The sequence below is a fragment of the Aethalodelphis obliquidens genome, unplaced genomic scaffold, assembly GCF_003676395.1.
Source record: "Aethalodelphis obliquidens isolate GAN/ISIS:26980383/991018 unplaced genomic scaffold, ASM367639v1 scaffold8, whole genome shotgun sequence".
Lineage (NCBI taxonomy): Eukaryota > Metazoa > Chordata > Mammalia > Artiodactyla > Delphinidae > Aethalodelphis > Aethalodelphis obliquidens.
Genome location: NW_020837952.1, coordinates 23,783,606 through 23,808,674, shown reverse-complemented (window position 1 = coordinate 23,808,674; position 25,069 = coordinate 23,783,606). Strand labels below are relative to the sequence as shown.

Here is a 25,069-nt window from a genome sequence, read left to right as displayed (position 1 = left end):
TTAGGGCACAGACGTCTTCAGGGTCATTATTCTGCCTACCACAGTTCTCAGCAACCAGAATCTTCACGGCAAAGAGAAGTTAGAAATTCAGCACTGATCTAGTCTGTGCTGTCTAGGAATAAGCCCTCAAAGGCACAATTAGCACAGACAAACTCATCATTCTGTTCGCTGGCTCCAACAGCATCTCCAGGAGACAGTTTATGTGAGATGTTACTCCTCCAAAATTAGTCACAGTTGGGTATTTCATAACCAGCTCTGCTCCATCGTTAAAGGCCAAGGCTTCTCAGAAGAGCGACAATCCTATTTTTTGCAGTAACCTCATAAACTGCCCTCCATGACAACTCAAAAACCAACTGATTAAAAATGATCTCACGACATCATACGGTGGACTATGTACCGATGGTTGCATCTTCACACCCCTCTTTACTCTCCAAGGATTTTGGACCTTTTGTTCAGTATTCTGAATCTACTAATGGCTTCTTTATTGATAAAAGCAATGTAATTAGAGCATCTGGGGTGAATGTGGTTATCCTATGTTATAAACATCAGAAATGCCTCTTACTTATAGATACATAGATACATAGAATGTCTCTTACATACAAAGAGGGATCGGTAGGTAGAGGCAATAACTACACTTTCAAAAATCCAAACACCTACTGATTCATCTCAAAATATTAATTTTTTAAATACTGTATTGGATATTTAAGGACACTCTTGAAAAACAAAGCCATAAGAATTAAGCTAAGGAATGCTGACATAGCCCAAGTTAGTGAGGAGAGTTTTAGCCTAACACTTTTATTAATTGTTATTCAACTAGAAGAGAAATATATGACTGAGCTGGTGGAAGGAAAGGACACTTTATACTCACTTCTTATCCATGATGCAAACTTAAATTCTGTTCCTCCAGGGAAAATTTCAGGGCGCTGTCCCTGCCACCACCAGTGATAGAGACGGCTTGGGAAATATTAGAACCACCTAGGAAGAAGTAAGTTTAGAAGTTTTTAGTCTAACTTTATACAGTTAGGTGGGAGGGAGCCTCCTTCTGGTCAACTAAATAGAAGAGAACTTTGTTTTGCTCAGAAAGTTCTTCTTTTCCTATTTTACAGCTGAAATTGCAACCAGCTTCTCTTATTGAAAAAGTTTCTGCAGTATTAATACAAGAAAAGCAAAGAAAATGATCACTCTGCACTACCTCAGCAGAAATGTGCCCAAACATACATGCACTTCAAAGTAAAGGAAGTTCTGCACTATTTCAATTACTAGATAATCATTTTACACAACAGTCAAATTCCAAAGAAAACACAGCCTACACATATGTTCTCAAATTATGAGTAGATCTAGGACAAATCTTATAAGCTAAATAACTTGAAAGTGAATTTTTTTCCCCCACTAGCTATCCATTTTACATTTGGTAGTGTATATATGTCCATGCCACTCTCTCACTTTGTCCCAGCTTACCCTTCCCCCTCCCTATGTCCTCAAGTCCAGTCTCTACGTCTGCATCTTTATTCCTGTCCTGCCCTTAGGTTCTTCAGAACCTTTTTTTTTTTTTGAGATTCCATATATATGTGTTAGCATATGGTATTTGTTTTTCTCTTTCTGACTTGAAAGTAAATTTTTTAAATGACCTTTTCTTTTATTAAAATATTCATTAATTTTATGTAGCCTAGATGTAGACTTCTAATACATATTTTTAAAATACGGACTGCTTCACAAATTTGCATGTCATCCTTGCACAAGGGCCATGCTAATCTCAGTGTAAAATATATTCCAATCTCAGCATATGTGCTGCCAAAGCGACCACTAGACTTCTAATATTTATTATAATAAATGTACTATAGGAGCATAAATCCCGGTTCATATATTTTAATTTACAAATATATCAATTTGATTGATGGAGTCATTTTTCTGTCCAATCACATTAAATTACATCCAGAGCCAAATCTCTGAAGTAAATTATGAACTCATTCAGGAAACAGCCTGCCAAGAGAGTATTTAGCACACAGTAGGCAGTCGAAAAATACTGAAAATAATAAACATACATTCTATCAAGGTGTACATAGTATAGATTTTCAACCACATGTAAACTCTCCAATCGAACTGTTAACAACAGTCATTAGTCCCTCATCCAACACACCTGAGAGTTGCTTCCCCTTCCATTAAGTGAAATGTATGCTGGAGACAGACATTAACTAATAATAATCTAGCTTACTATGAAAGTAAAGCAATGCTACCACCAATGTACTCTGAGACCATATAATAATGATTTTAGAGTCACTACATTCCTTGTTCCCTCAGTTTATGCTGATATTGAATTGCCTGTCGTAATGTAGAAATAATCACTTGTCAAGAATAATCAGGGAGGGTGAGGTTCAGATGAGTCCTTTCCCATAATCTGGGAACGCTTCCTAAATTCTCATTCACGGATATTGAATGGTGGGGGGAGGGTCCCTTACTAGATACTGTGCTAGGCATTGGGTATACAGAAGTGAAGAGATGCGGTTCCTGCCCTCAAGAAGCTTACAATCTAGTAGACAGAAGTTTAAGCTCATACGTGCAACAAAGTATTATACGAAGTGCTGAGGGAGAAAGAATGAAAACACAAATGAGGAAGTTGTCGGTTCAGAGTTAGGTCTATGGGAGAAAACCTGGAAAAAGTGCTCCCATCATACCTGAGCACATTAGTTCCCTGCTATAAAAGGCATCTGAATGTCTCCACCTTCCTGTGAGAGCTGCAGGAAATGTTAAAGAAAATTAAATACAGGAAAAGAAGGCCTGAGACAACTTGAGAAGGACTCAAGATCAAAGCATGGCTTGCCACAGGACATATATAGGACAACAGGCATAAATTTTCAAAAGCCAAAAGCAAATAGAAGAATCTAAGTTCCTACGGGGTGCTGCACGTGGGCACCGCTATGCACACGTGATATCCTGCCTTATACTGTAGATATATTTTCACTTTGGTTTTCATTCACCAGCCTTGGAAATAATCAAGGGTTGGGGGGCTGACTTACCAGGGCCAAAGCACCCCCCCACAATTTTCCCCAGCCAGTATTCTAAAAAGATTTGCATGTCCTATAGAAAAAGGATTCCTGGACGTATGTTTCAAAGTCCCAAATTATCTGAGTTCAAGGGCCCAGTGAGCTCCCTGTCCCACTCCCACCTCCCAGAAGGCTACCCCCAGCCAGCTCTGACCACTAGCACGTGGACATGTCATCCCCAGCAAGTATTATGTCTCATACTTCTTGCTTGGTATCCTCCTTAGCTCCTGCCACAGTGTCCTGCAAGTAGCTCATTAGATGATTGATAATAATGATGATAACAAACACAGAAACTCTCCAAAGATGACCAGAATGGTAAAATCACAAGATTTTTCCACGTGTTAGAAGTTCTGTGAAAAGTGTGGTTGGTGGACAGGATAGCCTATTAAATACGTTCTATTTATTTTCTATTCCCATTCTCTCTTCCCGACAGTATTGCAGATGATAGCGGGTAGGCTAACATACGTGTTCTTTATTTATGCTGCCCATGAAGAAACACAGAGGCTCCTGTTGGTACCAAATAAGGCATTTTATCTGCTTAACATAAGTCACCATATGGAGCAGGTTCTACCTGAGGCCTGCCTGAGTGAAGTCCAAGTCATCGTGAGACCTTATGTCCAACTTATCTAGGGTTCTGATTTACTAAGGAATGTCTCAAGGAGCTGCCACAGATGCAAGACCTATGTTAGTAGAATGAGACACAAGAGCCCTAAGCTGTGTCCAATAAGCAGAGGGAAGTCTTTGATCTCCCTGGGCAGCCACACTTGTGTTGCTCGCATCCCCTTCTGAACCCATGAAGCTCCTATTTGCTGCAAGAGGATTTATTTGGAAAATTGAGGGACAAAGGGATTGTTTGCTTTAATAAAAGCTAAGAACAAACTCACTAACTGATGGGAAGTTTTATTTGACTCCTGGGTCAGTGGTTTAATTTTACATATGTTCTCATAAATGTAACCACAGTGTTTTGTGCAAGGATCATCCTGTAAACTAAATGTGCTGGCAGAGGAAAATCCATTTGTGGCACCCAAGACATTAGGGGAATTGGCAGCCATGGAAAACACCTGAAAAGCTTTCCTCCCCAGCCTCACAGATATCCACCAGAAAAGGAATGCTCTTGCTCCAAAACTCTCCTTGCAAGTGGTGAGCTCTTCTGCCAACTGACCACCTCCTGGGTAAATTTTAATATCAGCAAGGAGAAGCTGGAAGTAACACCAGCACTTATCTCAGTGCTGTTGTTTTGAAGAAAAATATTATATGACTTAGTAATCAGTCTCTCATGTCTCTAACACATTCCTAAACAATGGCAAATGAAGGTAAAACAAATTAAATGGAGAAATTCTCGGGTGTGTGCATGTGCGTGTGTGTGCACGCACGTGAGCACATGCGTGGGTTCACATGCTTTGTTTTCAAGTAGCCAAGACTTACATATTAAAATATACTTACGGGGGACTTCCCTGGTGGCACAGTGGTTAAGAATCCGCCTGCCAATGCAGGGGACACGGGTTCGAGCCCTGGTTCGGGAAGATCCCACATGCCGCAGAGCAACTAAGCCCGTGTGCCACAACTACTGAGCCTGCGCTCTAGAGCCCGCGTGCCACAACTGCTGAGCCCGCGTGCCTAGAGCCCGTGCTCCACAACAAGAGAAGCCACCGCAATGAGAAGCCCACACACTGCAACCAAGAGTAGCCCCCACTCGCCACAACTAGAGAATGCGCAGCAATGAAGACCAATGCAGCCCAATAAATAAATAAATTAATTAATTAAAAATAATAATAAAATATACTTATGAGAACTTTAGAGCCTTGTATGTTTGCCTCAACCTTACCAGGGACAGAAAATCCAACAGTGCAGACGATCCCCATCTGAAGCTGCTGCTATTAAATGCTGGTGGTGTCATGAAATTGACTCAAGACAGTCTCTTCATTTTTTGTAAGCAATCCTGACACTGGGGTTCCCTAATGTGGTGATCAAATGGTTACGATAAGACTCAATGGCTGAAGCTACCAATCGTGATTAGGACCTACCAGATGACACTGTAATAGGTATATTATCTTTAACCCCTTTCCCATACTGCTGAAATCTTACAGGACATAAATTGTTATCCCTGTTTTACAGATCAGGAAATTGAACCTCAGAAAACTTAAAAAGTGGAAAAAAATGATCATGAACTTAAATTAGTCTGACTCCATGGTCAAGCTTTTCCTACATACACATAGCCACTGACTTCATATACCTCTAGGACTACAGCCAGCCACCCAACCTTATTTCCAAGAAACCTGCTTTTCCAGGTGGTTAAAACTCTTGAGAGACACGTGCTATACTTATACTTCCCAGCTAGAAGTAGACATAGTCATTTACCCAGTCTGCTGAGCTAGGACGAGAGGGCATCCCTCCTCCCACCTGAGATATCAAGGTTTACGGAACATCAGCCACTCCTACAAAAAATCTGAGGTTTATCACGTAGTCAATCATTCATTCAATAAATATTTACTGAGGGACTGCTCCATGCCAGGCACTGTATAATGTGCTGGACTTAATGAGCACAAGATAGCACCACCCTCAATACATTCACAGTATTAGGGAGACAGACTAGCAAAAGAGCGATTGCTATGCAAAGCGATAAAAGCTACTACTGGAACAAGCACGAGATTATTGGACACAGGGCAAGGACAACCACTTGTCATGGAGTGTTTAGAACAATTTCCAGAAGAAAAATAGCATCCAGGCAGAGTCCTAAAGAACAAATTATGGTGAGCCTGGCCTTTGAAGGGAGGTGGTTACAAGTTTTCCAGGCAGAAAGGATAGGATGTACATGGACCTAAAAGTGAGAGAGAGCCTGCATGTCCCCAGACCTGCAAGCTCTCCCATGTTACGTGAGCGGGCAAAGGGGAGAAAATAATCACACTGGACAAGTAAAAACAGGACAGATCGTGAAGGTCCTGGTGAGAAATGTTAGGACTTCATCCGGGAGGGGACAGTTTCCCTAAACAGACAGTTATAATTTAGATTCCTTAGCCATCCAAGTAGAGTCTCAGGGAGCTAAGGACATTGCTCACCTGACCCATCTTGGGAGCAAAACACTACGCTCATAAGGTTTGTCCCCATGTGCTCCTCACTCAGCCCTAAAGAGTGATTGTGGTGTTTTTCCCTCACGCAGTGATGTGATTTTCTAGCAGTCTCATGAATATTCATGACAGAACTAAGGGGACCAAAGCAGGAGAAGGCTGGCTGCTGCCAAAGAGGTTGTCATTCATTCACTGGTCCATTCACTTGTTTGATCATTCATTTAATCCAGGCCATACAACAATAATGATTTAAATCAGGGGTTGGCAGTCTGCGCCTGTTAAGTCAAATGTGACCTACCACCCGTTTTTGTAAATAAAGCTTTATTGGAACATAGCTATATGTGTTCATTTATGTATTGCCTGTGACTGCTTTCATACTACAAGAGCAGAGGTGAGTTGTTGTAACAGACCAAGGGTATATACACTTGGGAGTCAATCACACATGACATCTTTAAAGCCACAGCACTAGAGGGAAAAAAGTATGTGGAAAGTAGAGAAGGGTCAGACACCAAATTCAGTTGAGGTTTGTGGGCATAAATTTAAAGTTAGACCAGTAAGCACTGTTTCATTTTTTCCAGTTATTTTCAGTTGTGCTGATGCCAGAGTGAAATAGGAAGAAAGCTGAATTTACTGAGGGTTGGAATTTTGCCAGGCAAAAACAGAAGGAGCGGGACAAGGGAGCTGAAACTATTTAACAACAGACTGAGAAATCTTAACCAGGTAAAGATGGATATTCGCCAGTGAGATGGTAGGAAGGTCAACGGACTGGGGTTCCTAATGGTGTCCAAGATTTACTGGAGCAGAATCATTCTCTACTTACTTACCCTAGAGTAAGTGAACTGGAGAAGTAAGAAGAGGTGGTCAAACAATAGACAGAAATAGTGATGTGAGAAATTTAGTAAACTAATGACTAAAATCCTTAATGCATGGGGCAAGCGATGGAGAATAAAGTAGATCACTGTAAAAAAAAAAAAGGGGGGGGAGGTTGGGGGGCAAAGCGATACAGCCTAATTTCATGTGCTTCAAAGGACTAGAGAGAAAGCGGAATTAAGGGTATAAAAGCAGTCTTGAGGGAAAAGGTAGGCACCTACCCTAAATAACCTCAGTCACAGATAAGCAACTAAGAGAGAAATGATTACACAGTAGAGGCTAAATGTAAATAATGTAAAGAGAGTACCTTATTAGGATAATACTAGCTGCTGTAAGAAACAGATAAAACCCCAAAGCCCAGTGGCTTAATAGAAGTTTATTTCTTACTCAATAAATTCAATAGAAGTTTATCTCTTAGAACAGGAAGGGCTCTTTTCCATGTAAGTATGCAAAGACTCAAGTTGAGGGAGGCTTTCCCATCTGCAATACGTGGTTTCTAAAGCTGCCAGGGGTGTTGACGTGAAGAGGGTAAGAGAGGAGGAGAAAAGCACTGCATTGTGGGCCAGGCCTGGAAGTGGCCAATATCAGTTTCTCCCATTTAGTAATTTGGCTGGGAATGGGGTCTGTATTTTGTGCCCAGAAATAAAGGGAAATAAATTTGATTCCTCGCAATGGAAGTCTACGGAACAGTGTAACCAGCATGCTTTGGTGGAACTTTATCAGAAAAAAGAAATCACAGTATAATAGAAAATATCATGGACTCAGAAAAATTTGATTTAAAAACCTATCTTTGTCAAACATATGACCTTAAACTGGTCATGTAAACTTACTAATCCTTATTTATAAAATTGGGATAAATAACAGTTCCCCTGCCTTAAAAGGTACATGAAAATATCAAAATGAGATGTGCATTAAAAACATTAAAAAGTCTTATAAACTCTGAAGCACTGCACAAATGTCAGCTAATATTATTATTATTACTACTGAGGACATGACTGATATCTGCCCTATTCTTGTTACTTTAAATTAACTATACACTGCTATGCAAACTGGCATTATGATTCTGTAAAAAGCTGCTTCAAATACCTACATTCCCTGTCCGAAGTTTCTGCATACATGCATATTTCAATACCACCTAAGTCCCAGCTCTTGGCAACCCCAACTTCCCAGGTCCCCATATTGGTGCCACACGTAGCTCTAATTTTCTGCCTATCTCATAATATTGAGACCCAGCTTCCGGGTTTCCATCTTGTTTCTGCCCTCTGACACATCTACAGGACACAGATTTGTGTGTGTCAATGCCTGTGTCTTTACAGAGAGTGACCCTTACATTTCTGTTCCCTGCCTTTGTGCTTTTGAAGGACCTTTGCATGTAGTTGTGCAAGCTGTATACTGCACAACCCTAGAGGCCATCTTTCATATAGTTGACTGAGTTATTATTACAATGTTCTAGCAGGTGGCAGAAAAGCATTTTGCTCTATCAAGACAATATTCTGTCAGAGAGAAAGTATGTGTCTTGAGGAAGAAGCTACTTTTCCTAATCCACACTAAGGTGGCACATGGACTTGCGGTGGTGCCTCATAAGAGGTCTGTTCCTGCCCAAATGTGAAGGAGAGTCACGTGTCCTGTCCAGAAAGATTAAGCACAAAACTCAAGAAGAGACTGTAGCTTAAAAGAACCAGAACTATGTCAGAGCCTTGTCTCTTGCAAACCATAGATTAAAAATATTTACCATTTCCCAATGACATGGAATTGTTGATTAAAAGAATAGTACAACAGTAAAACACATGTTGAAATTTGTTATACATGTGCCTGTGCTCATTATCGTATAAACCCATGCATAAATTTCCCATTGTAATGCTCTGGTTCTTCAAAGAAAAAAACAACCTTTCTTTCAATGCCAAATCAAAATACTCCATTCCATCACAGTTCAAGTGAAAACAAACGAACCCAGTGTCCAGGCTTTTAGGCCCTAGGCAGGTACTTCTTTGTCTTCTGGACCACAATATACACTGAAAGTCATATAACTGATGCCCAAAGATCCCTCCTGAGTTGGGAACTGCAGCTAAAGTCACATATAGACAATCACAGTAAACAGCAATCAAAATATCCATAACCTAAGAGGAAATTGCCCCAAGGAAAACAAATAAGAAAGATGATGACTTGGCTTCTATCTCAGTACATGTTACAAAACACATGCTTTGGAGGAGCTTCAAGATGGCGGAAGAGTAAGACGTGGAGATCACCTACCTCCCCACAAATACATCAGAAATACATCTACATGTGGAACAACTCCTACAGAACACCTACTGAACGCTGGCAGAAGACCTCAGACCTTCCAAAAGGCAAGAAACTCCCCACGTACCTGCGTAGGGCAAAAGAAAAAGAAAAACCAGACAAAAGAATAGGGATGAGACCTGCACCAGTGGGAGAGAGGTGTGAAGGAGGAAAGGTTTCCACACACTAGGAAGCCCCTTCGCAGGCGGACACAGTGCGTGGCAGAGGTGGGGAACTTCAGAGCCACGGAGGAGAGCGCAGCAACAGGGGTGCGGAGGGCAAAGCGGAGAGATTCCTGCGCAGAGGATCAGTGCCGACCAGCACTCACCAGCCCAAGAGGGTTGTCTGCTCACCCGCTGGGACAGGTGGGGGCTGGGAGCTGAGGCTCCGGCTTTGGAGTTCGGATCCCAGGGAGAGGACTGGGGTTGGCTATGTGAACACAGCCTGAAGCGGGCTAGTGCGCCACAGCTAGACGGGAGGGAGTCCGGGAAAAAGTCTGGAACTGCCTAAGAGTCAAGAGACCATTGTTTTGGGGTGCGCTAGGAAGGGGGATTAAGAGCACCACCTAAACGAGCTTCAGAGACGGGTGCGAGCCGCGGTTATCAGCGCGGACCCCACAGACGGGCATGAGATGCTAAGGCTGCTGCTGCAGCCACCAAGAAGCCTGTGCGCAAGCACATGTCACTCTCCATAACTCCCCGCCCGGAAGCCTATGCAGCCCGCCACTGCTGGGGTCCCGGGATCCAGGGACAACTTCTCCGGGAGAACGCACGGCGCGCCTCAGGCTGCTGCAACGTCACGCTGGCCTTTGCCGCCGCAGGCCCGACCCGCACTCCGTGCCCCTCCCTCCCCCGGGGCCTGAGTGAGCCAGAGCCCCCGAATCAGCTACCGCTTTAACTCCGTCCTGTCCGGGGAGCAGGGGCGGGGGGGGGGGGGGGGGGAACAGACGCCCTCAGGCGACCTACATGCAGAGGCAGGTCCAAATCCAAAAGCTAAACCGCAGCAGCTATGCAAACAAAGAAGAGAAAGGGAAATCTCTCCCAGCAGCCTCAGGAGCAGCGGATTAAATCTCCACAATCAACTTGATGTACCCTGCATCTGTGGAATACCTGAATAGACAACGAATCATCCCAAATTGAGGAGGTGGACTTTGAGATGAAGATTTATTATTTTTTCCCCTTTTCCTCTTTTTGTGAGTGTGTATGTGTATGCTTCTGTCTGTGATTTTGTCTGTATAGTTTTCCTTCTACCATTTGTCCTAGGGTTCTGTCTGTCCGCTTTTTTTGTTTGTGTTTTTGGAGTTTTTTTAGTATAGTTTTTAGCACTTGTTATTGGTGGATTTGTTTTTTGGTTTGGTTGCTCTCTTCTTTCTTTCTTTCTTTTTTTTATTACTTAAATTTTTTTAAAATAACTATTTTTTGTGTTAATAATTTTATTTTATTTTATATTCTTTTCTTCCTTTCTCTCTCTCTCTCTCTCTCTCTTTCTTTTCTCCCTTTTATTCTGAGCCGTGTGGATGACAGGCTATTGGTGCTGCAGTCAGGCGTCAGGCCTGTGCCTCTGCGGTGGGAGAGGCAAGTTCAGGACACTGGTCCACAAGAGACCTCCCAGTTCCACGTAATATCAAACAGCGAAAATCTCCCAGAGGTCTCCATCTCAACGCCAAGACCAAGCTCCACTCAACAACGAGCAAGCTACAGTGTTAGACACCCTATGCCAAACAACTAGCAAGACAGGAACACACCCCAATCCATTAGCAGAGAGGCTGCCTAAAATCATAAGGCCACAAACACCCCAAAACACACCACCAGATGTGGACCTGCCCACCAGAAAGACAAGATCCAGCTACATCCACCAGAACTCAGTCACTAGCCCTCTCCACCAGGAAGCCTACACAACCCACTGAACCAACCTTAGTCACTCGGGAAAGACACCGAAAACAACGGGAACTACGAACCTACAGCCTTCAAAAAGGAGACCCCAAACACAGCAAGTTAAGGAAAAAGGGAAGGCAGAGAAACTCAAAGCAGATGAAGAAGCAAGTCAAAAACCCACCAAACCTAATAAATGAAGAGGAAATAGGGAGTCTACCTGAAAATGAAATCAGAATAATGATAGTAAAGATGATCCAAAATCTTGGAAATACAATGGAGAAAATACAAAAAACGTTTAACAAGGACCCAGAAGAATTAAAGAGCAAACAAACAGTGATGAACAACACAATAAATGAAATTAAAAATTCTCTAGAAGGAATCAATAGCAGAATAACTGAGGCAGAGGAATAGATAAGTGACCTGGAAGATAAAATAGTGGAAATAACTACTGCAGAGCAGAATAAAGAAAAAAGAATGAAAAGAACAGAGGACAGTCTCAGAGACCTCTGGGACAACATTAAACGCACCAACATTCGAATTATAGGGGTCCCAGAAGAAGAAGAGAAAAAGAAAGGGACTGAGAAAATATTTGAAGAGATTATAGTTGAAAACTTCCCTAATATGGGAAAGGAAATAGTTAATAAAGTCCAGGAAACACAAGAGTCCCATACAGGATAAATCCAAGGAGAAACACGCCAAGACACAGATTAATCAAACTATCAAAAATTAAATACAAAGAAAAAATATTAAAAGCAGCAAGGGAAAAACAACAAATAACACACAAGGGAATCCCCATAAGGTTAACAGCTGATCTTTCAGCAGAAACTCTGCAAGCCAGAAGGGAGTGGCAGGACATATTTAAAGTGATGAAGGAGAAAAACCTACAACCAAGATTACTCTACCCAGCAAGGATCTCATTCAGATTTGACGGAGAAATTAAAACCTTTACAGACAAACAAAAGCTAAGAGAATTCAGCACCACCAAACCAGCTTTACAGCAAATGCTAAAGGAACTCCTCTAGGAAGGAAACACAAGATAAGGATAAGATCTACAATAACAAACCCAAAACAATTAAGAAAATGGTAATAGGAACACACATATCAATAACTACCTTAAATGTAAATGGATTAAATGCTCCAGCCAAAAGACATAGACTGGCTGAATGGATACAAAAACAAGACCCATATATATGCTGTCTACAAGAGACCCACTTCAGAAATAGGGACACATACAGAGTGAAAGTGAGGGGATGGAAAAGGATATTCCATGCAAATGGAAATCTAAAGAATGCTGGAGAAGCAATTCTCATATCGGATAAAATGGACTTTAAAACAAAGACTACTAAAAGAGACACAGAAGGACAGTATATAATGATCAAGGGATCCATCCAAGATGAAGATATAACAATTGTAAATATTTACGCACCCAACATAGGAGGACATCAATACATAAGGCAAATACTAACAGCCATAAAAGGGGAAATCGACAGTAACACATTCATAGTAGGGGACTTTAACACCCTGATTTCACCAATGGACAGATCATCCAAAATGAAATTACATAAGGAAACACAAGCTTTAAATGATACATTAAACAAGATGGACTTAATTGATATTTATAGGACATTCCATCCAAAAACAACAGACTACACATTCTTCTCAAGTTCTCATGGAACATTCTCCAGGATAGATCATATCTTTGGTCACAGATCAAGTTTTGGTAAATTTAAGAAAATTGAAATCGTATCAAGTATCTTTTCTGATCACAACACTATGAGACTAGATACCAATTACAGGAAAAAATCTGTAAAAAATACAAACACATGGAGGCTAAACAATACACTACTTAATAACCAACAGATCACTGAAGAAATCAAACAGGAAATCAAAAAATACCTAGAAACAAATGATAATGAAAACACGACGACCCAAAACGTATGGAATGCAGCAAAAGCAGTTCCAAGAGGGAAGTTTATAGCAATGCAATCCTACCTTAAGAAAACAGAAACATCTCAAAAAAACAACCTCACCTTACACCTAAAGCAATTAGAGAAAGAAGAACCAAAAAACCCCAAAGTTAGCAGAAGGAAAGAAATCATATTTCTTGAGAAATATCAGATCAGAAATAAATGAAAAAGAAATGAAGGAAACGATTCCAAAAATCAATAAAACTAAAAGCTGGTTCTTTGAGAAGATAAAACTGATAAACCGCTAGCCAGACTCATCAAGAAAAAAAAGGGAGAAGACTCAAATCAATAGAATTAGGAATGCAAAAGGAGAAGTAACAAGTGACACTGCAGAAATACAAAGGGTCATGAGAGATTACTACAAGCAACTCTATGCCAATAAAATGGACAACCTGGAAGAAATGGACAAGTTCTTAGAAATGCACAGCCTTCCGAGACTGAACCTGGAAGAAATAGAAAATATGAACAGACCAATCACAAGCACTGAAATTGAAACTGTGATTTAAGATCTTCCAACAAACAAAAGACTGGGACCAGATGGCTTCACAGGCGAATTCTATCAAACATTTAGAGAAGAGCTAACATCTATCCTTCTCAAACTCTTCCAAAATATAGCAGAGAGAGGAACACTCCCAAGTCATTCTAGAAGGCCACCATCACCCTGATACCAAAACGAGACAAATATGTCACAAAGAAAGAAAATTACAGGCCAATATCACTGATGAACATAGATGCAAAAATCCTCAACAAAATACTAGCAAACAGCATCGAGCAGCACATTAAAAGAATCATACACCATGATCAAGTGGGGTTTATCCCAGGGATGCAAGGTTTCTTCAATATATGCAAATCAATCAACGTGATACACCATATTAACAAACTGAAGGAGAAAAACCATATGATCATCTCAATAGATGCATAGAAAGCTTTCGACAAAATTCAACACCCATTTATGATAAAAACCCTCCAGAAAGTAGGCATAGAGGGAATCTTCCTCAACATAATAAAGGCCATATATGACAAACCCAGAGCCAACATCACCCCCAATGGTGAAAAACTGAAATCATTTCCACTAAGATCAGGATCAACACAAGGTTACCCACTCTCACCACTATTATTCAAAATAGTTTTAGAAGTTATAGCCACAGCAATCAGAGAAGAAAGAGAAATAAAAGGAATCCAAATTTGAAAAGAGGAAGTAAAGCTGTCACTGTTTGCAGATGACATGATACTATACATAGAGAATCCTAAATATGCTACCAGAAATCTACTAGAGCTAATCAATGAATTTGGTAAAGTTGCAGGATACAAAATTAATGCACAGAAATCTCTTGCATTCCTATACACTAATGGTGAAAAATCTGTAAGTGAAATTAAGAAAACACTCCCATTAACCATTGCAACAAAAAGAAGAAAATATCTAGGAATAAACTGACCTAAGGAGACAAAAGACCTGTATGCGGAACACTATGACACTCATGAAGGAAATTAAAGATGACACAAACAGATGGAGAGATATACCATGTTCTTGGACTGGAAGAATCAACATTGTGAAAATGACTATACTACCCAAAGCAATCTACAGATTCAATGCAATCCCTATCAAACTACCAATGGCATTTTTCACAGAACTAGAACAAAAAATTTCACAATTTGTATGGAAACACAAACGACCCCGAATAGCCAAAGCAATCTTGAGAAAGAAAAACAGAGCTAGAGGAATCAGGCTCCCTGACTTCAGACTCTACTACAAAACTACAGTAATCAAGACAGTATGGTACTGGCACAAAAACAGAAACATAGATCAATAGATCAGGATACAAAGCCCAGAGATAAACCCACACATATATGGTCGCCTTATCTTTGATAAAGGAGGCAAGAATATACCGTGGAGAAAAGATAGCCTCTTCAGTAAGTGTTGCTGGGAAAACTGAACAGCTACATGTAAAAGAATGAAATAGAACACTCCCTAACACCATAAACAAAAATAAACTCAAAATGGATTAAAGACCTAAATGTAAGGCCAGACACTATCAAACTGTTAGAGGAAAACATAGGCAGAACACTCTATGACATAAATCACAGAAAGAAATGGAAGTAAGAACAAAAATAAACAAATGGGACCTAATGAAACTTCAAAGCTTTTGCACAGCAAAGGAGACCATAAACAAGACGAAAAGACAACCCTCAGAATGGGAGAAAATATTTGCAAATGAAGCAACTGACAAAGAATTAATCTCCAAAATTTACAAGCAGCTCATGCAGCTTAATAACAAAAAACCAAACAACTCAATCCAAAAATGGGCAGAAGATCTAAATAGACATTTCTCCAAAGAAGATATATAGAGTGCCAACAAACACATGGAAGAATGCTCAACATCATTAATCATTAGAGAAATGCAAATCAAAACTACAATGAGATATCATCTCACACCAGTCAGAATGGCCATCATCAAAAAATCTACAAACAATAAATGCTGGAGAGGGTGTGGAGAAAAGGGAACCCTCTTGCACTGTTGGTGGGAATGTAAATTGATACAGCCACTATGGAGAACAGTATGGAGGTTCCTTAAAAAACTAAAAATAGAACTACCATACGACCCAGCAATCCCACTACTGGGCATATACCCTGAGAAAACCATAATTCAAAAAGAGTCATGTACCACAATGTTCAGTGCAGCTCTATTTACAACAGCCAGGACATGGAAGCAACCTAAGTGTCCATCAACAGATGAATGGATAAAGAAGAGGTGGCACATATATACAATGGAATATTACTCAGCCATGAAAAGGAACGAAATTGAGTTATTTGTAGTGAGGTGGATGGACCTTGAGTCTGTCACACAGAGTGAAGTAAGTCGGAAAGAGAAAAACAAATACCATATGCTAACACATAAATATGGAATTAAAAAAATAAAAATGAAAATGGTCATGAAGAACCTAGGGGCAAGATGGGAATAAAGACGCAGACCTACTAGAGAATGGACTTGAGGACACGGGGTGGGGGAAAGGTAAGCTGAGACAAAGTGAAAGAGTGTCATGGACATATATACACTACCAAATGTAAATTAGATAGCTAGTGGGAAGTAGCTGTGTAGCACAGGAAGGTCAGCTTGGTGCTTTGTGACCACCTAGGGGGTGGGATAGGGAGGGTGGGAGGGAGGGGGACACACAAGGGAAGAGATATGGGGACATACGTATATGTATAACTGAATCAGTTTGTTATAAAGCAGAAACTAACACACCATTGGAAAGTAACTATAGTGCAATAAAGATGTAAGGAAAAGAAAACACATGCTTTCACATGATACTAACCCATGTACTTTATGTAGCCACTTTTATCTCTGCCTATTTAGTCCTCCCATCTTTAAATACATAGCTCAAAATCAACATTCTTCTTTAAAAGGTAAATACTGTATGACCCCACTTGTCTGAGTGATCTAAAATAGTCAGATTCACAGAAACAGAAAGTAGAATGGTGGTTACCAGAGGCCTGGAGGAGGGGAAAAGGGGGAGCTGTCCTTTAGTAGGTACAGAGTTTCTGTTTGGCAAGGCAAAACAGTCCTAGAGAGCTGTTGCACAATAATGTGAATATGCTTAATGCTACTGACTGTACACTTAAAAATAGTTAAAATGGTAAATTTTATGCTTTTTTCCTCCACAATTAAAAAATAAATTAACACAGCATTGTAAATCAACTATACTCCAATAAAATTTAAACAAATAAATAATTAAATAAAAATTGTAAAGTTCTACATTCTTCTGAAATCAGCCTTCCTTGCCTGAAGTAACCCTGCCCTCTTCCCCCAAATTACTGTCTGTTCTTTTACTTGTTGCTTAGTCATGTGCGTTCTTGGAACAACTACCTTTGTTTGAAACTTTTAACTTAGAATTCTAACATAACAACTTTTTATCTATTTGAGTTTTAATTAGACAATGATAATGAAATTATTTTAAAATCAGTAGCTGCATTTTACATCATGTTCCGTTGGTGCCCTGCCTATAATGGCATTCAATAAGCACCTGCTGTTTTAACTCAGCTGTGTCACGGCAGGAGCCACCAGATTTGGAGAGCTGAGGCTGAATCTGAATTCAGCATAAAGGCTAGTGTGAGAAATAGATTAAAAGTAAAAGTCATCAGAAAAGGCACAATGGGCAGTCAAGGAGAACTAAGCTGATGTTGGCCCCTTTCATTTGCTCATCCTTTTATTCAGTAAAATATTATTGAGCTCCTACGTCTAAGACACCATACTTATTCTGTGGGGTACACGTCTGACACAATATCTACCTTTAAGAATTTATAATCTAGCAGTTTCTGATTCTTTCTCCCAAAAGAAGCTGGGGGAAGAGGGCCAGCCAGGTTGGCCCATGTCAGCCTAGGTTCTGAGGGCTGAACGTCAGGAACAGTAGCAACTCAAGGAGGACAGAAACACGTGCTAAAATATGTGCAAGGAAAAGAAATAAAGAAACAATATGAGAAGTTAAATTGTCATGGGGTACAAGAAGCAAGCACAAAGGCCAATATATGGAATGCAGACAAAGGTAAGGTAAATGCAGTAATGGAGCAAGAAGTAAGAACCAAGACTAGACTAGGACAAAATTTCAAAGGATGTTGGCCATTGTCAGAAACAGGATACCCTGAATTCTCCCTTAATGGGTTCATTTCCAGTGACAATAGGTGGATTCACCAGGGGTAAAAGCAGAGCAGGCAAGTAGGATAAATCTACAAGCAATCAAATTAAAAGTACGAAGTCCGGAGAAGGAAGCACCCTAAGTGCCCATCGTCGGATGAATGGATAAAGAACATGCGGCCCATATATACAGTGGAATATTACTCAGCCACAATAAGAGACGAAATTGCGCTATTTGTAATGAGGTGGATGGACCTAGAGTCTGTCATACAGAGTGAAGTAATTCAGAAAGAAAAAGACAAATACCGTATGCTAACACATATATATGGAATTTAAGGAAATAAAATGTCATGAAGAACCTAGGGGTAAGACAGGAATAAAGACACAGAACTACTAGAGAATGGACTTGAGGATATGGGGAGGGGGAAGGGTAAACTGTGACAAAGCGAGAGAGTTGCATGGACATATGTATACTACCAAACGTAAGGTAGATAGCTAGTGGGAAGCAGCTGCACGGCACAGGGAGATCAGCTCGGTGCTTTGTGACCGCCTGGAGGGGACAGGGAGGGTGGGAGGGAGGGAGACCCAAGAGGGAAGAGATATGGGAACATATGTACATGTATAACTGATTCACTTTGTTATAAAGCAGAAACTAACACACCATTGTAAAGCAATCATATTCTAATAAAAATGTAAAAAAAAAAAGTACTAAGTCCCATTAGGAAGGAGCAAAATAATATGAAACTGCACAAGAGGCAACATAACAGAGCAGGTAACAGCACAGATACTGATGTCAGAATACCTTGGTTCAAATCACAACTATGCCAGTTATTTGCTGTGTAACCTTGGGCAAGATAAGGATATGCCTCTGTTTTCTTAACTATAAAACAGGGACAATAACTATGCCTCCCTTATAGGAGACATAAGGGTGAAATTAGTTAATATATGTAAAAGCTCGAGGAGAGTGCCTAACACAGAATAAGATGCGTGTCAGTGTTAGCTGTCGTGCTTTAAAAGCAGGAGGGATCACTTCTAGCTGTGAGGGGCCAGGGAGAACTTTGTACGAGAACTGGCATTTGAGTTTGCTTTTGAATGACAGGGACAACTTGAATGTATGGGATAGGAGTGTGATGTCAGGTCAAAGTGACACGAACGCTCAAACTGTGTTTAGAGGCATAGATATAAATACAGGGCATATGCCAGAGAATAACAGGAGACAGGGCTGGAAAGGTGATTTGCAGCCAGCTAAGCTGAATGCCAGGCTAAGGGGTCCGCCTCAGAAAGCAATGGAGAATCATCACGGGCTTCTGAACAGGGGGGCGGTCTGGTCAGAGCAGGAAGATGAATCTGGCAGCCCTTTACTTCATGGACTGTGGAGTGAAGAGATTGGAAGCAACATGCCCGGGTAAGTAGTAAAACTGTCCAGGTAAGGTATTAAGAATCAGGGAAAAAGAGGCACAAAAGGCATCACTAAAGCCTTGCAGAGCCCTGAGTTGTAAGAAAGTGCCCTTGAAAAGAGCGTAACATACAAAATACATAATGCCTGTTCTACTGTGACAAGAGAGAATTGGAATCCCTATTCACTACATTTTTATCTACCTGGATTGTTCAGTTCTATGAAAATTCCATAAGAAAGAATTCAAATTCCACCAAAATACTACCTTAACCTCGGTCTCCAACCTTCCCTCTCTCCTACCCCAACAATACACCCCGTGCCACAGTCAAATTGCATTGTTATTCCTGACCAGTGAACACACTGTATATCATAAAGCACCGTGAAAACCCGAAGTTTTATTTATTCTTTTATTTTTTTTTCTTCATGTTGGGCCTTGGCTCACCCAGTTTTCTCCCTCTGGAAGAGTCTTTTCATTTACAATGACCAAAGTCCTATGCACCCTTTGAGGCCCAGCTGAAACTCTGCTTTCACATGAAGCCCTCCCCAGGCTCTCCAGCAGAAAATGATCTCTCTCTTGGGCTTCCCTGGTGGCGCAGTGGTTAAGAATCCGCCTGCCAATGCAGGGGACACGGGTTCCGAGCCCTGGTCCGGGAAGATCCCACATGCCGCGGAGCACCTAAGCCCGTGCACCACAACTACTGAGCCCGCGTGCCGCAACTGCTGAAGCTCGCACGCCTGGAGCCCATGCTCTGCAACAAGAGAAGCCACCACAATGGGAAGCCCCCGCACCGCAACGAAGAGTAGCCCCTGCTCGATGCAACTAGGGAGAAGCCCGCGCACAGCAACGAAGACCCAATGTAGCCAAAAATAAATTAATTTACTTTTTTAAAAAAACGAAAAGAAAATGATCTCACTCTCTCTTTTTTTTTTTTTTTTTCGGTACGCGGGCCTCTCACTGCTGGGGCCTCTCCCGTTGCGGAGGACAGGCTCCGGACACGCAGGCTCAGCGGCCATGGCTCACGGGCCCAGCCGCTCCGCGGCATGCAGGGTCTTCCCGGACCAGGGCACGAACCCGTATCACCTGCATCGGCAGGCGGACTCTCAACCACTGCGCCACCAGGGAAGCCCTGATCTCTCTCTTATCTATACTTTCCAAGCACTTGATATATTATCCTCACAATGCTATAATTTAATGCAAATAAGTTGCTATAATTTCATTAATAATTGCTATAATTTAATAGCAATAAATGCTGTTTGTGAACATCTCATAACCCTGCCATTACTAATCAATTTTTAAAATTGGAATAGTGCTTGAGAGTTGACAAAGCCATGTCTCATTTCCGTGTAGGATAACTTAATCCTTTTAACCACTTGTTCATACAAAAGATAGGAAACTTATTATTACTCTCATTCCTTACTGCTGATGAAAGAATAAATGAATTACCCAAATCACACAGCTGGAAAGCAGCAGCGCCAGGGCTTGAACCCAGATCCAAGGAATTTCCCACCACATGCTCTCCCACCCACTAAGGTCCTGTCATCCTCCCTACCTGAACTGCTGACCCCCAAACCTCTCGGGCAGTGCCCATGATGTGCTTGCACCAGTCCAACGAGCAGGATCTCCACTGTGTGCCGTCCCCAAGGGCAGAGGCTCTGTCATTTTCACTTTTCAGTTTCCAGGCCATCTGCCCGTGGCAGACATTACCACCGTCGCAACACTCTTTCTGCGTCCAGCTGTTTGTTGTAACGCCCCAAGCAGCCAGGACCAACTGACCAGAGCTGCAGTCAAAATGAAGACTATTTGCCTCCCTGGATAAGGAAACATGGAGGAATCACACTATCCATCTCAGAAAAGCAAAGACTGGATCAGATTACATCATACCTGACTACCACTGGCTTCGTACGGTTTTCTTAGCACAGATGCTCAGCAAGACATCAGATATTCTGCCCAGATTCCACCCAGCGCAGGAAGGAGGAAAGAAGAAAGAGGAAAGTGAAGGAGTCCTCAGAGTTTTGCATGAATTTATAATATTCTGTGACTTTATTTAAGCATCTTGCTTTTTCTGTCACTCAGTTATAATGGATAGTTTGTCATTTTAATTTTGTAGCTTCTGAGTTAGACCAAAAGGGACAATCTAAGGGGGAAAAATGATTGATTGGTACAAGGACCTAATTCATGAAGTCCTTTGCCAAATGCTTTTCCTTGTCAAATTTTTGCCAGAATCAATTGGTTATTTTTGGAATTATTAAATATAGTACTGAATCAAGCAAATTATGCCACAAATAATATCACAAATGCTATGCAGAGAAAGAAAATAATAGACGATTAAATATCTCAGTGCAGTCTTCCCAGGACAGTGTTTTCTAATGAATTATATGATGTAGATATTTAGCAAACTATTTTCCCTTCAGAAGAATGCTCCCTTACTGACTCAGAAAAAATCAGAATGGAGTCCCACACAAATAGTACAAATTCTTGGTTTTCAAAGAGTGTTTTCATTTAAATAACAAATGTACAGGGAGAATAATATTCAATGATCTAATTTCACATTTTGAGGACCTTTATCAGTTTGATTTTCTTAAATCTTTACAGAAAAGTCCAATGCTTCATCACATCTTTATCTGAATCTTGACTGCTTTTTCTGATTATGAGAATAATGCATGCTACCATAAAATTCATATATTTCAGAAAAGCATTAAATAGAAAGCCAAGAATCCTACAATTACTCAGAATTGCTACTCTTCCAAAAATCTGTAACTACAGCTTCAGATTTTCTCAATCCATGAACCCTCTTCTGACCTCTCAAGATCAGTCCAGTTGCTTCTTTCACACTACAGCTCTACCTTTCCAGTCCACGTGCTGTTAAACATCCCCCATAATTTAAAATATGTCCTTTGACCCTTCAGTCTCTTAGTCCTACACTTTATATCTCTTTTCATGCTCATCTAAACATCTCAAGACTAAGCTACATTCGTTTCTCATATCACTGTGATTTCGTTTCTCTCCCTTCTCTTCAGCTGAAGCCATGAGGTTCTGATGTCCAAATATAGCAAACATATGTGTTATCTCAGAAATCATCTCTCCAACTTCAATCCTGCTGATTCCTCCCTCTTTAAAATACATATCCCATTGGTTTGATTACATTTCTCTGCCCTGGTTCTCTTCCTACTTCTCTGGTAATGCTTTCTTGATCTCCTTTATGATCCCCTCCGCCTCTGCTTGTCCTTCTTATGTTGCTCTTTTGTCTTTGGTCCATCTTCCTTCTCACTCTATGTGAGTTATCTCATCTGAGTTGTCTAATTGATCTCAAGGTTTTTACAGCCACCTACTGCAGACTGATAACTCCCAAATCTTATTCATCTCCAGCCTTTAATATCTTCAGGCTCCATACTCACGCATGTACCTGTATTTCCCAAAGGCACCTTAAAATCGACCCTGTACAGAGTGAATTCTTCATTGCCTCCCCCTTTTCCAAGCCCAGAGAACTCCTTCTGCTGTATTCCATGTGTCAGATATTGACACCATCACACACCTCATCACCCAAGCAAGAAACTGGGCAGTCATTTTTTACTTGTTCCTTTTCCTCATTCTTCATACAGACCTAACCATCCAAACATATCTTGAATGTGTTCCTTTTTTTCTAATTTAGACCCTAACCTTTCCTTTGTACCTTCTTATGAGACTAATTTTCTAGAGTCCAGTCCCAGCCCCTCATATACATATACATATATATATATATATATACACACACATATACATATACCTACTGCTTTCAACATAAATTTTGGAAAGTTAAAATCTGATCCCATTATTTCCTGTACTAAGATGATCAATGATTCCCCAAAGCTTTCAGATAAAAATCCAAGCTCTTTAGTTTGGCATTAACGTCTTTTATAACACGGCTTCTATAATTTTTCTACTACCATCTCACAATTTATGATCCAACAACGCTAAATTACTCATGGTTTCTTGCACACATCATGCTCTTTTCTTTATGTATGCTATTCCCTCTTAACTTTCCCTGTTTATACTCATTTACTTGTCTAATTTTTCTCATTATTTCTTCTTTAAGAATAATAAAATAATGGTTAGCTTTTACAGTTTCTGAGGTTCAAAGGACATCCATAATGCACTTCTTTTTTCAGTAATAGTAGGTCAGACTGCTGCAGAACCACCTCCTGCTGGGGCAGGGGAGAAACAAAAAAAGCTAGACAAAAATTTTTTTTAAGATATGATTGAAGATATATGAGAGGTTCCAAAGCAGTGAGGATTTAGGTAACAAATACCTAAGAGAGAAGGAAATTATGGAGAGGTAAGCCCAATTTTCCCCTCAAAGCATTTTCTGGTGGGAGTATACGTTAGTACAACCCCTTTGGAAAACTGTTTGCGAGTATCTACTAAAGCTGAACTACTCATACCCTATAACAAGCAATTCTACTCTTAGGTTTATACTCCACAGAAATGTATATCAGAAGCCACGTAGAAGAATTTACATAGCAGCATTATTTATAATAGCCCCAAACTATTTCCATCAAATAACAGAATGAATGAATAATCTGTATTATATTTATACAATGGAATACTATACAGCAAAAAAAACCGAACCAACTACTGCTATACATAGCAACATGGATGAATTTTCTAAACAAACTTAGTATGAAAAATGACAGATACAAAAGAGTACATAAGGGACTTCCCTGGTGGTGTGGACTTCCCTGGTGGTGCAGTGGTTAAGAATCCACCTGCCAATGCGGGGGACACGTGTTCAATCCCTGGTCTTAGAGTCTGGTGAATGCTTTGGATTGAGGCTGCTGCAAGGCTTTTCCCAGACTTTGCAACAGGGGACTGTTTTTCACTGTATATGGGTACCTAGAAGACCTTCCAGGTTTTTTGTCTTTGTGTTCTGATGCAGAGTGGGCCTGCACAGACAGTCCTGTGCCTATCAAAGTGCCAGAAATTATTTCGACAGCTTCCAGGTGTTTTTCTAGTCTTGGGCGGGGGGATCTTTTTTATATTGAAAGATCTTTATCTTTCAAATAGGGACCAGATTAACTATTAACATTAGATCAGTGCATCTAGATAGTAAAAATGGTGTCCAAATGAGCATCTTCAGCTTGTGGTCCAACAGGGATAGAGGAAGGGACATGCAGGAAGATGCAGGGTTAGGCATCCACCTTCTGGTTACCCGTTGCTTCCACCTGGGGTTACAGAGCTCAGCAGCCAGTCATTCCCACATCTGACCACCATGCTTCCCCACACACAGGCACAGTACCGGTTCCTTGGGCAGACATAGTAGGATGGCCTTAACGAATGGCAATAAGCAGAGAGCCCACATGTGCTTTCCCTCCTAGAGAGAAGTAAGCTCCCCACCCTGTCATCTCCTAGAGTTAATATTCATTGACATAGCCCAAGTCACATTCTCCCTGGCCTCACAGAATTCTAAGCCTACGTGGAAACTCAGATATTTAAAAGTCCCTTTCTCTGCAATTCTGATAAATGGGCCTTTGCTTTGTTCCCCTAGATACAAGTTTCTACTTCAGTAAACTACTCAGATCAACAACTCCTAAAAATATGTGGTTTCTCTCGCTTACTCTTGTTAGTGTCCTTCTGGGAACCAGAATCTGCCCCTTACCCACCATTAGGTGTTACTGAAACGTTTCTCTGAAGTTGATTGCTTTCCTATTAGTCTGACTTTATGCCTACCTATCTGCCTGACCGCCTAGAATTCCAGATGAGTTGTTCACTTCCCACCGTTGTGTTTTACCTACCAGTTGGGAATTGTTTATAATCTTGCATTGGATTCTCACTCCCACCTCTATATCAAATGCTTTCTGACTCAGAGACTGTGATCAGGAAGAAAGGACACCTCCCAAGCTCCAGCAATTGTGTCTAATGTTCCTGTAATGGACAGACACTAAGATGGTCCCAAATTATCCCCACCACCTGG

General features: G+C 40.9%; 1 long non-coding RNA gene and 1 other non-coding gene across 2 annotated transcripts in view; both read right to left on the bottom strand.

The window, feature by feature from the left end:
* Nucleotides 1-420: 420 nt before the first annotated feature.
* LOC113620778 (uncharacterized) overlaps nt 421-25,069 on the bottom strand; it is a 93,553-nt gene continuing 68,904 nt past the window's right edge. The window contains exon 3 of the long non-coding RNA XR_003432908.1: nt 421-975. This is a non-coding gene — a long non-coding RNA (uncharacterized LOC113620778). The remainder of the gene's footprint in view (nt 976-25,069) is intronic.
* Nucleotides 1,695-1,804, bottom strand: LOC113621391 (U6 spliceosomal RNA). The gene has a single exon (XR_003433176.1). It is a non-coding gene; the product is annotated as a U6 spliceosomal RNA (small nuclear RNA).